The sequence below is a fragment of the Grammomys surdaster genome, unplaced genomic scaffold, assembly GCF_004785775.1.
Source record: "Grammomys surdaster isolate TR1022 unplaced genomic scaffold, NIH_TR_1.0 367, whole genome shotgun sequence".
Taxonomy (NCBI): domain Eukaryota; kingdom Metazoa; phylum Chordata; class Mammalia; order Rodentia; family Muridae; genus Grammomys; species Grammomys surdaster.
This window is the reverse complement of record NW_021604786.1, coordinates 3,301,688-3,311,601: the sequence shown is the minus strand read 5'-3', so window position 1 is coordinate 3,311,601 and position 9,914 is coordinate 3,301,688. Positions and strand designations below refer to the sequence as shown.

The 9,914-nt window shown below is 44.8% G+C and overlaps 1 protein-coding gene across 1 annotated transcript in view; it reads left to right on the top strand.

Annotated features, from left to right (window-relative positions):
• The window catches only part of Slc16a9 (solute carrier family 16 member 9), a 28,431-nt gene that overhangs the window by 462 nt on the left and 18,055 nt on the right, over window positions 1–9,914 (top strand). The window lies entirely within an intron of this gene.

The window sequence follows — 9,914 nt, the reverse complement described above, 5'->3', positions numbered from 1 at the left end:
GGCACACACAGGCACACACAGGCACACACAGGCACACACAGGCACACACAGGCACACGCGCACACGGGCACATATTTGCACATAGTTAAATAAAGAAAATCTTTAAAAGGAAAAGTTAAGTTGAGCAGCAAACACAGGCTTCCTGCCTCTAAGAGGCTGGTAGGGCATAGCAACTGGGGAGATAGATCAGTTATAAAATCCTTGTCGGGCACGAGAATTTCAGTTTGATCCCCAGTACCCCTGCTTATAAACCCAGAGCAGGGGAAATAGAGACAAGCAGATCCCTGGGGCTCACTGGCCAGCCAGCCTAGCTTAACTTGGAGATGTTCCGGGTCCTTTAGAGACTCGTGAAAAACAAAGGTGACTTAATCCCAAGAACATTAGTGTTGTCTTCTGACCTCCACCTGTACACACACACACACACACACACACACACCCTCTAACGAGGGACACAGATATTCCCATGGATATAAGTACAGAATGTCTACAGTGTGCTGGGATATCCACAGTATGGTGGTGATCTCCATGTCTTCCAAGCTCTGGCTCCTTCTCAGACTAGGGTTCGTTCACATGCCCGCCAGTCACCAGCAACCTCCTCAGAAAACGACCCCACAGCAAGGGCAGTCATATCTCACGTGGTGACACTCTTTGGGCTTTTCACAGGGGTTATATGACAAACTATTTCGATAAGCAGTTGTTTTCAGTTTGTAGTGGTCGCTGTGCTTAAAACAAACAGGAAAGGAATTTTTTTTCTTGTTAACCTTTTGACCGTGAAGATCATATACCACTTCAGTGTCTTGAGTCACAGTTTGACTTCTGCAGTGGTTATTAATGACTTTTGCTCCGTCTTATCTGGCACTATTTAAGCATCAAGTGGGCTAAGACAGGCATAGGAGGGTCCACATGGACTTTCTTCCTGTATGCTAAGATAGACATAGGTGGAACTGGTACACATGGGGTCTTTCTGTGTGCTATGAACTTGTCATGATTCCAGGAGCGAAACCTGATCCTGTGGAGAAACTCGGGACATGGGGGTGCGGTGATTCATAAGGTGTTTTTGAGTTTTAAAATGGGTTTATGAAAGTCTGCTTAAAATAACCCTGTATTAGTCATCCCTTTTTAAAGATATGTCTGTCTCTATTAAAGGGGTTGCTATGGACGAAAGGCAATGCATCCAGTTGGTAAATCCAAAACAGGATACATAGCTGTGGGGGAAACCCGGCAGGCTCCTCTGACCTTCTTAGATAAGAAACTAAGCATGACTAAACAAGTGGCGAAAAGTTGATGTTGCAGAGAAACAGGAAGTTTGCCCAGGATTTGTTTGAGTTTTTAAATAATTATTTCAAGGTAAGAGAGACGGCTCAGTGGTTAACAATATTCGCTGTTCTTATAGAAGCTTCCTACCCGGAAATGGTCCGGGTAGGAAATGGTCCACACTGCCTGTAATATCAGTTCCTGGGGATCCAATGTCTTCTGGGCTCCGTGGGTACCTGCACACATATCATGCAATACACACACTCAGGCACACACACATATACATGTGCCATTGTAAAATTAAATCGAGATTCCTTGTAAAATTGTCAAAGCATGAGTGGCTAGTAACTGATCCATTCATAAAGAGATTTGAACACTCGGCTTTCTGGAGAACAACCTGGTATGGAGAGGAGATTTTTCACAGTGGATTCTTATACTTCATCATTTCTATTAGCAAATTCTTAAACAGAACCGTGATTATTGGGGTTCCCAGAAAAGGGTCCAAGGATAATTACAATGATATGCTTCTTAGCACATGATAGAACAAGGCTTGTCCCAGAGTTAGTTCAGGAGGGAGGAGAGGGTAGGTGGCATCTGGGATGTGGAGGGTGGGAATCGGGGTAGAAGCTGAAGTTGGTGTCCCTTAAAAACTGACTCAGCCCCCCAATATTTCTATGTTCTTAGGTCAACATCTCCACATCCCTAGGTCAACATCTCCATGTCCCTAGGTCAACCACATTTTCTCAATGGTGAGGGTAAACCATCTTCATTTTAATAGGACTGTCTACATAATTTATCAACCCCAGAGCAATATGAAATAAGAATCCTTGCTTAAGAATTATTAAGTAGGCCAGCCTGGTCTACAGAGTGAGTTCCAGGACAGCCAGGGCTACACAGAGAAACCCTGTCTCACAAAACCAAAAAAAAATAAGAATTATTACGTGTTTCATGACAATGACAAAAGACTATGGCCCTAAAAACTTGGCCTTATCTAGTCTAAGAAAGCAGCCTGGTTTAGAACTAGAGATATGGATGTGAGTGGAATTCTGGGAAAGGTTGGAATTATAAAGGGCTGTTGGGAGAGTTGTTATCCAGAGGCAAAGTAGGTAATTCATCTTAATGTTTTCCCCTTGGAATCATGTGATTGCTTTGACACAGAAGCAAGTCTAACCTCTACTGTTACCTACTCAGGCCTGACCTTAGCTGTTCTTCAGGTCTAGGCTTCTATGATGCTGAACTTGCCCTTCTAAGTCCCTTAAGAGGTTTAGGAATGCCAAGAATTTTGGATGTGCTTGAAGGTAGCATTTTGATAATCTGTGTCAATGTTCACATCTTAATAGAACAACACAGAGAAGAAAGAGTCACGGTAGGCTGGCTGGTCTTTGGAAAAGTTAAGCACCAACTCTATTTGGATATTAGTTATCTGATCCAATTTTTTATTTTTCTTTCAAATGTTTGTATTTCCCAAGCATGAGGTCATTAAAAAAAACACACACACAGAAACTGTTATGAGCTTCATTTTTGTATATAGGCAAATTTTTGGCTAACAACTACGTTGTCTGCGCAGAACAAATTACATCACACAGTGCTTCCAGGAAATAAATCCTGAGTGTATCAGGAAGCCACTTTGGCAGTGCCAACTCATTTCCCACACATCTCTCTAACCTCCTTTGTTATTCTCAAGAGCACCGATAATAAATTATCTCATTAATGTTTAAGTATAAGTTGAAGGGCTGTTACTGCACATGCTTCTGATGCCATAAATGTAAGCAAAGTAAAAGTGCTTATGTATTCTAAATGAGGCAGCTCCAAATTGCTGGCCTTTTATTTAGATCAATGAACTTTTCGCTTCAGGCAAAGAAAAACAAGAAAAAACGAAAATAGATGGAATTTGAAACACTGACAAAATTAGGATGAAAACCAATACTCAAATGTGCTTGGGATAACCCGAGTCAAACTGAAGTTCTGGCTCAACCACCTTTTAGGCAGGCGACCTTGGGCAGGCTATGCACCTTCTTGGAGCCTGACACCAGCTACTAGATAAGGAGGGATTTGAACCTGCAGCTCAAAGCTCCTGAGGATGAGCATAGAAAAGAGAAGAATTGAGAACTCTTTAATGAGGAACTTGTTAAAAAGAAATGGTGGAGAGAGAGAGAGAGAGAGAGAGAGAGAGAGAGAGAGAGAAAGAGAGAGAGAGAGGGAGAGCAAACACTTCTGGAAGTGTGTATGTGTGTGTGTGTGTGTGTGTATAGTACTCACTGTAGAACCACAATGACCATCCTCCTACCTGATGCCTTTGTTCTGGGAAAATCAGCCAGCATATCTTTTGTTGCTAGAGAAGGCTGCAGAGGTCTCAGATATAGAGAAGCCAAATAGAGACCTCGTGTTTCCAGGATTTTTTTTTTTTTAGCATCAAGAAAGCATTCAGAATAAGGAACTGGGAGGTTACATATATGTGTATGTCTAATTTTTATATAATATTTATGTAAAATATATATTATATAAGTGTATACACACACACACACACACACACACACACACACACACACACAGGGTCTCACTATGTAGCTTTTGCTGTACTAGAATTCATTGTATAGACCAGGCTAGCCTCGAACTCACAAGAGAGCTGATCTGCCTACCTCCAGAGTGCTAGGATTAAAGGCTTGTACCACTCTACAATGGTCTGGGAGGTTTTATTACAGACTAGAAGTACACACTCAAGAGGCAGGGTGGGCTTCTTAATTAGCCCTGTTTTATAGCATTCTCTCTTGCTAAATCTGGGGGAGTGAGGTATGACATTAATTGGGCCGTTTTTGACTAGCAAGGTTTGACAAGGAGCACAATGTGACATTTGTCATATTGCGGAGTGAGATGGAAGGTCAGACCTGGAGCCTGCAGTGGCAGCTCTGTGCTTCAACCCAAAGCCATTTCTGGATGTTTTAATTTGTCTTCTTGTTTATTGTCCTGCTGTTTGCCTTGGTCTCTCTGCATCTCAGCCAAGCCCTACGTCATGATCTTGGGACCAGGACAAGTACATTTCCTGCTGGTTGGTGTGTTAGGGAGATAGTCTGAATCATGAAAGCATGTAATTGCTTAGCTGTTGACTCTCAGGTATTCCAATTAAGTCGCCGGGAGAGGAGGCCTAGACTCATGATTCTTTTGTTTTGTTTTTGTTCCTTTTCTTTGGTTTGAAGGGTTTAAACCTAGGTCTTCGTGCATGCTACACAATGCCACACCCACAACCCACAACCAATGGATTGTCCCCCTTGAGGTCTCATGAGAGAGTTTACATTAGTTTACATTAGGAACCATCACTTCTGTGAGCCCTTTGGATTTAGACTTTATTCATTGTTATGATTGTTTTGTTGGGTTTGTTTGTTTAACAAGGTTTCTCTATGTAGCCCTAGCTGTCCTGGAACTTAATATGTAGACCAGGCTGTCTTCTAATTCACAGAGATCTTCGACTGCCTCTGCTTCTGGAATGCTGGGATTAAAGGCCTGTGCCACCATGCCCAGATCTATTTAGGTTTTAATTTTGCACTTGTAGAGTAACCATGATGTGTAATTTGCTTGAAAAAAGATTTTTTTGTAAGATGGACTATACTGTAAGTCCCCCCTTTGGCAATGACTTTGCTTCTACCATTAGATCGTGAGAAATAAATCATACAACTCTGGTTCGGGTGTAGCTCTTGTGGTCAAAACCCCTACCCAAATAAATAGGTATCTTTGCATTCTTTTTGGTAAAGATGAATTTATACATGTAAGTATATTTTTACCTTCATACATCTTTTAGTAGAAGGACTGCACAAATATTCATATATAGTTTTTTTTGAGACAGTATCTCTCAAACTACTTCTCCAACTTGCCTGAATTAATTGTTCACAATTAATTAATTCAGATGTCTCCAGCTGGCCAGTGAGGGTTCTTCCTTCCTTGGTTACATGACACAAATGAACTCAGTACCATGATGTGATCATGGTGTCCCCTCTGTGCTGGTGACGCCGTGAGAAGCTCTACTGGGAACATAGATGAACATGTATCTTTCTATAATGTCAGAACTTACTGAATGACAAATTCACAAGCTGTGAGTGCTTTGTTGACTTTAATTATCCATCCACGACTGATTTCACTTAGTAGTCGCTGCTGTGGGCGAGCAGGGAGCCTTACATTCTATTCTGGTCTTACTTTGACTAATAAATATTACCTCTTAGATGATACATTGCATGTCACACTGTCTGTCTGTCTGTCTGTCTGTCTGTTATCTATCTACTTTTCTATCTGCCAATATGGCTGAAAAGAGGTTCAAGAAAGGGCTGGAGAATTGGTTCAGCAGTTAAGAGCACTGGCTACTCTTCCAGAGGTCCTGAGTTCAATTCCCAGCAACCACATGGTGGCTCACAACCGTCTGTCATGGGAGCCAATGCCCTCTTCTGGTGTGTCTGAAGACAGTGAGAGTGTGCTCATAGACATAAAATAAATAAGTAACTCTAAAAGGGGGGGGGGTCAAGAAGATGGAATTCCGAGTGCTCAGTGAAAGCAAGAGTAGAGAGCCCAACACACATGCAGAGAGTGCCTGCAGGTGAGTGGGTATTAACCTATGAACCCTGTCATGGCGCTGTCCTGAGACTACAAAGTTGCTTCCGCGTACAGGTAGTTCAAGGCACTTAGCTGTATCAAGGTGCAGAGCTGAGCCTGCCTGGGTAAATAGCAGTTCAGGTGGGATCCCACTGAGTAGTTGAGGCTATGGGGGACATGGTTGAGAGTCTATCACCTGATGACCTTATGATCCACACCTGCTGTCTGACGACACATCAGTATGTGTCTCCGTGCCCCAACATTTGGTGTCCTTCACGTTTACATGGCCCAAGAAAGCAGGTTACATCTGATGCGACGGATAAGCTCACCCGGTATGGTTTATCTGATAGGATCTTCATCCACCTTCCTGTTCCCAATTCAACTGTGTTAGCTCGTGAGTGAGTGGATGGTTTTTGTTGATCTGTACGAAGAAGATGTAGAATCCATTCTCAGCATTTACCCTGGAGATGGAGGAAACTTTGGTTTTATAAGGAGTCACTTGGGGCCAAAGCAAAATGACTATACAGGGTGGAGTCAAGTTCTGTAGAGCAGGACCCAGCCTACCCCCGTGGGCATGCCAAGAGAGTTTACAAAATACACACCTACTCTGGGTCTTGTAGACTCAGGGAGTAGACACAGGAAGAGAAAGAAAACTAGTGAGCCCATACCTCTTAAATACCAAGGTTGCTAGAGGAGTGGGGCCGTCCCTGGAGTTTCTTGTATAAAATTAACCAAGGCAAGAAAGTTGTATTTATTTGGAAGCTAAATGAGATTGTAATTCAAGCAGGCACACTTAAAAAACAGCCGTACAGATATGCTCCGGGGTTTCCCAGAATGCAGCATTACTCGTAGCAAAGAGTTTAGAAGTTGCGTGACTTGTGAGACAGGCGTTCTGATCAGTGCATAGTCTGGGTCCTTCGTATGGGGCAGTCCATTGTACTGAAGGTCAGCCAAGCTTAACAGTGTTTGGAAGGTCCATTTGTAACTCAGGTGGGTGTGTCTGGGCTTGTTCAAAAGTTCAACTGTGTATGGGTGTTACCTGTAGTGTGATTGATGACAGCCTACCCCCTCTATTTTCAGTGTCTTCCACCAGAGCTGTGTGTACATGTGTGTGCATTCATGCATGTGCATCTGGGCACATGTAGACAGAGACTAGAGATCAACCTTAAGTCCTTGCTCAGGTGTTACACACCTTCAGCTCTCAGATTCAGTGAGGTTGCCCAGGCAACGAGTCCCGGGGAAATTCCCCAGGGAACTTCTAGTCCCCCATCTCCCAGAAATGGGATTACAGCATAGACCACCAAATCCTTCTTTCTAGAAGGTTCTGGAGAGGAGCTCGGGTCATCATGCAAAGCAAATACTTTACCAACTGAGTGATCTCATCCCATATTTTTTTTTTTCTGGACTAGTTTTATTGAGATCGTCTGAGGTGGGCTGCCAGGAGGGTGGGTTGTCATGGGTAGACCAGTAGGCCTTGAAGAATCTTTGGATGCTAAGAGCTGGAACATGCACTGTTGACGGCACATTCTGGTGAGATGAATCTGGCTGAAGAAGGAGGCTGGGAGAGGACATGGTTAGTTTTCTGTGTCAATTTGACTAAACTACATTCCTTCTCTGGTGACTTAAGTCCTAAAGTTGGCCTTGTTGGGTTTTTTCTTTAAGACGTTAAGTACGCAATCAGCTTTCAGAGAAAAGAGCTTATCCTAGGTGATCTGGGTGGACTCCAGAGAAGAATGGACTTTCCCAGAAAAAGCAGTTCCGCCTGCAGCCTGCAGCTTCAGCCTGTACCTGAGAGTCCCAGCTTGCCTCTCCTGGTGGCTTGCCCTACTGATCTTAGACTTGCTTACCTAGGCAAGTGTTGCCTGGCTCTTAGCCTACGGATCCCTTTCAATAAATCTCTCAGTGTCTGTTTCCTGTTGGTCTTGTTTCTGTGGTTGGTTGATCCAGACAAGCACAGAAGGGATGGTAGGTCACGGAAGCAGATGACTTTCCATGCCCAGCAGAAGTCTGAGATGTGCTTTAGCAGCCCCCTAAATCCCCAATCCCCCCACCCTTACCCTCCCCAACACTCCACCCCATCCACATTCTCCAAGTACAAGGAGGGGAATAGCTCATCATTGCTGAAGCAATGGGGGACCCTCTGGTCCTCTGGTCTGAGGCTCAAGGCAGACTTAGCAGCTGCCACCTCCAGTTTTGGTTTTTATTCTTCTAGCCTTCCACCTGCCATCATGAGTCAGTAGCCGACTAAGTCACCAAGTTGGTGCAGGCAGGTCCCCTGGCTTAACATGTTTTGAATGCTGCCAGGGTTGCAAGTGAGGATTAGCCCTGTGCTGCGAAGTACCCTTAACCCCTTCAAGGACTGACTTGCGTCCTTCTGTAGGAGTCTGTGGCATAGGCGAGTTCCCATGTACCAGGTCTTTCTGGGCTAGCAACCAAATGGGTTTTGGTTATTTTTTTCCCACCACTGTTAGACACAAATACCAGTAAAGAGCAACCAGCCAACAAAATCAACCAATACTTACGTGATCAAAGGTTGATCTCTTTCTTCGAGTGAGTTTGAGATTCATCATGTCAACTGGAGAAAAGAGGGAGGAGCCAGCCACACTAGACTCCAAGCCATTGAAGAAGACTCAAGGCACTCACGTGACCGGGATCCTTCTGTTAGGAAATCCTCCTTGCACACGGGGTCCACCCCTTTATCATTGTATTATTTCTCATTGTATGCTGGCTGACTTACAGCTTTGATGTAGCAGACCTGGCTGGCCTTTGTTCTTGGGTCCACAGAAACATTTTAGAGAGAGCGATGCAAGAGGAGAACTATAAGGACTGTTTTCCCCAAAGGGCATAATTTCTTTCTTAAAGCTATATATTCTGTTTGTTTGTTTGTTTGTTTGTTTGTTTGTTTGGTTTTAGTTTTAGTTTATTGAGAAAGAGTCTCACTATGTAGTCTTGGCTGGCCTGGAGCTTGTTATGTAGCCCAGGCTGGCCTCAAACTCATAGTGATCTGCTTGCTTCACAGTGATCTGTATCCAGAGTGCTGTGATCACTGGCCTCTGCTTACCTACCATAGTTTGAATTTAAAAGGCCACAAACTCGTGTCTTAAAGCATTGGTCTCCAGGTGTGTGTGTGTGTGGTGGGGGGAACTATTTTGGGGTACATGTGGAGATTTGAAGGGGGGTCTAGGTGGGGGAATTAGGTGAATGGAGCCATGCCTTCAAGGGTATCCTGTCCTTTCATGCTCTCTCCCTTTCCCTCTCCCTCTCTCTCTCTCCCCTTCCCTCCCCCTCTCTCCCCCTCTTTCCCACTCCCTTTCTGTGTCTCCTTTCCAGCTGTTGTGAGGTAACCATCTCTGCTCTCCCATACCCTCTGCTATGATATTGTGTCTCTCCACAGGCCCAGGATTGGTAGAGCCAGCCGACCTTGCACTGAAACCTGTTAGAACATGGGCCTACCCTAAAAGACAGTGATTACTGAAAAATGCCAGATTCCCACAGCTTGAAGGCATCAGGCCTGTGCCTTCCTGTAGCTCTCCCTGGGACACGGAATTAAGATGCTGTCCGAGAGGTGACTTAACAGCAGCCCCTGATTTGTGGTCTTAACCAGTACCTGGCTCCTTTTCTCTGTGGTCTTTGTTGCATAGGCTATACTGAACTAAATCATGTGATGGGAAATCTTCTCATCACCCATAAGAGGCTATAAAAAGTCAGATCTCTTTTTTTGCTGAAAAGATTGGTCCCAGAGGGTACAGGTGAATTTGCTTGGGGAGTTACTTTGGAGGCTGCTTTCTGAAGAGGCTTCTCTGGCCTCCTGTATCCTCATTGTCTTGGCTGTTATCTCTCTCCCTGTCTCCCTCTCCCTCTCCCTCTCTCCCTCTCCCTCTCCTCCCTCTCCCCCTCCCTCTCCTCCCTCTCCCTCTCCTCCCTCTCCCTCTCCTCCCTCTCTCTCTCCTCCCTCTCTCTCTCCCTCCCCCTCTCCCTCCCCCTCCCCTCCCCCCTCCCCTCCGTCTCTGTCTCCCTCTCCTCCCTCTCCCTCCCCCTCCCCCTTCCTTTCCCCTCCCCCTTCCTTCCTCTCCCCCTCCCCCTCC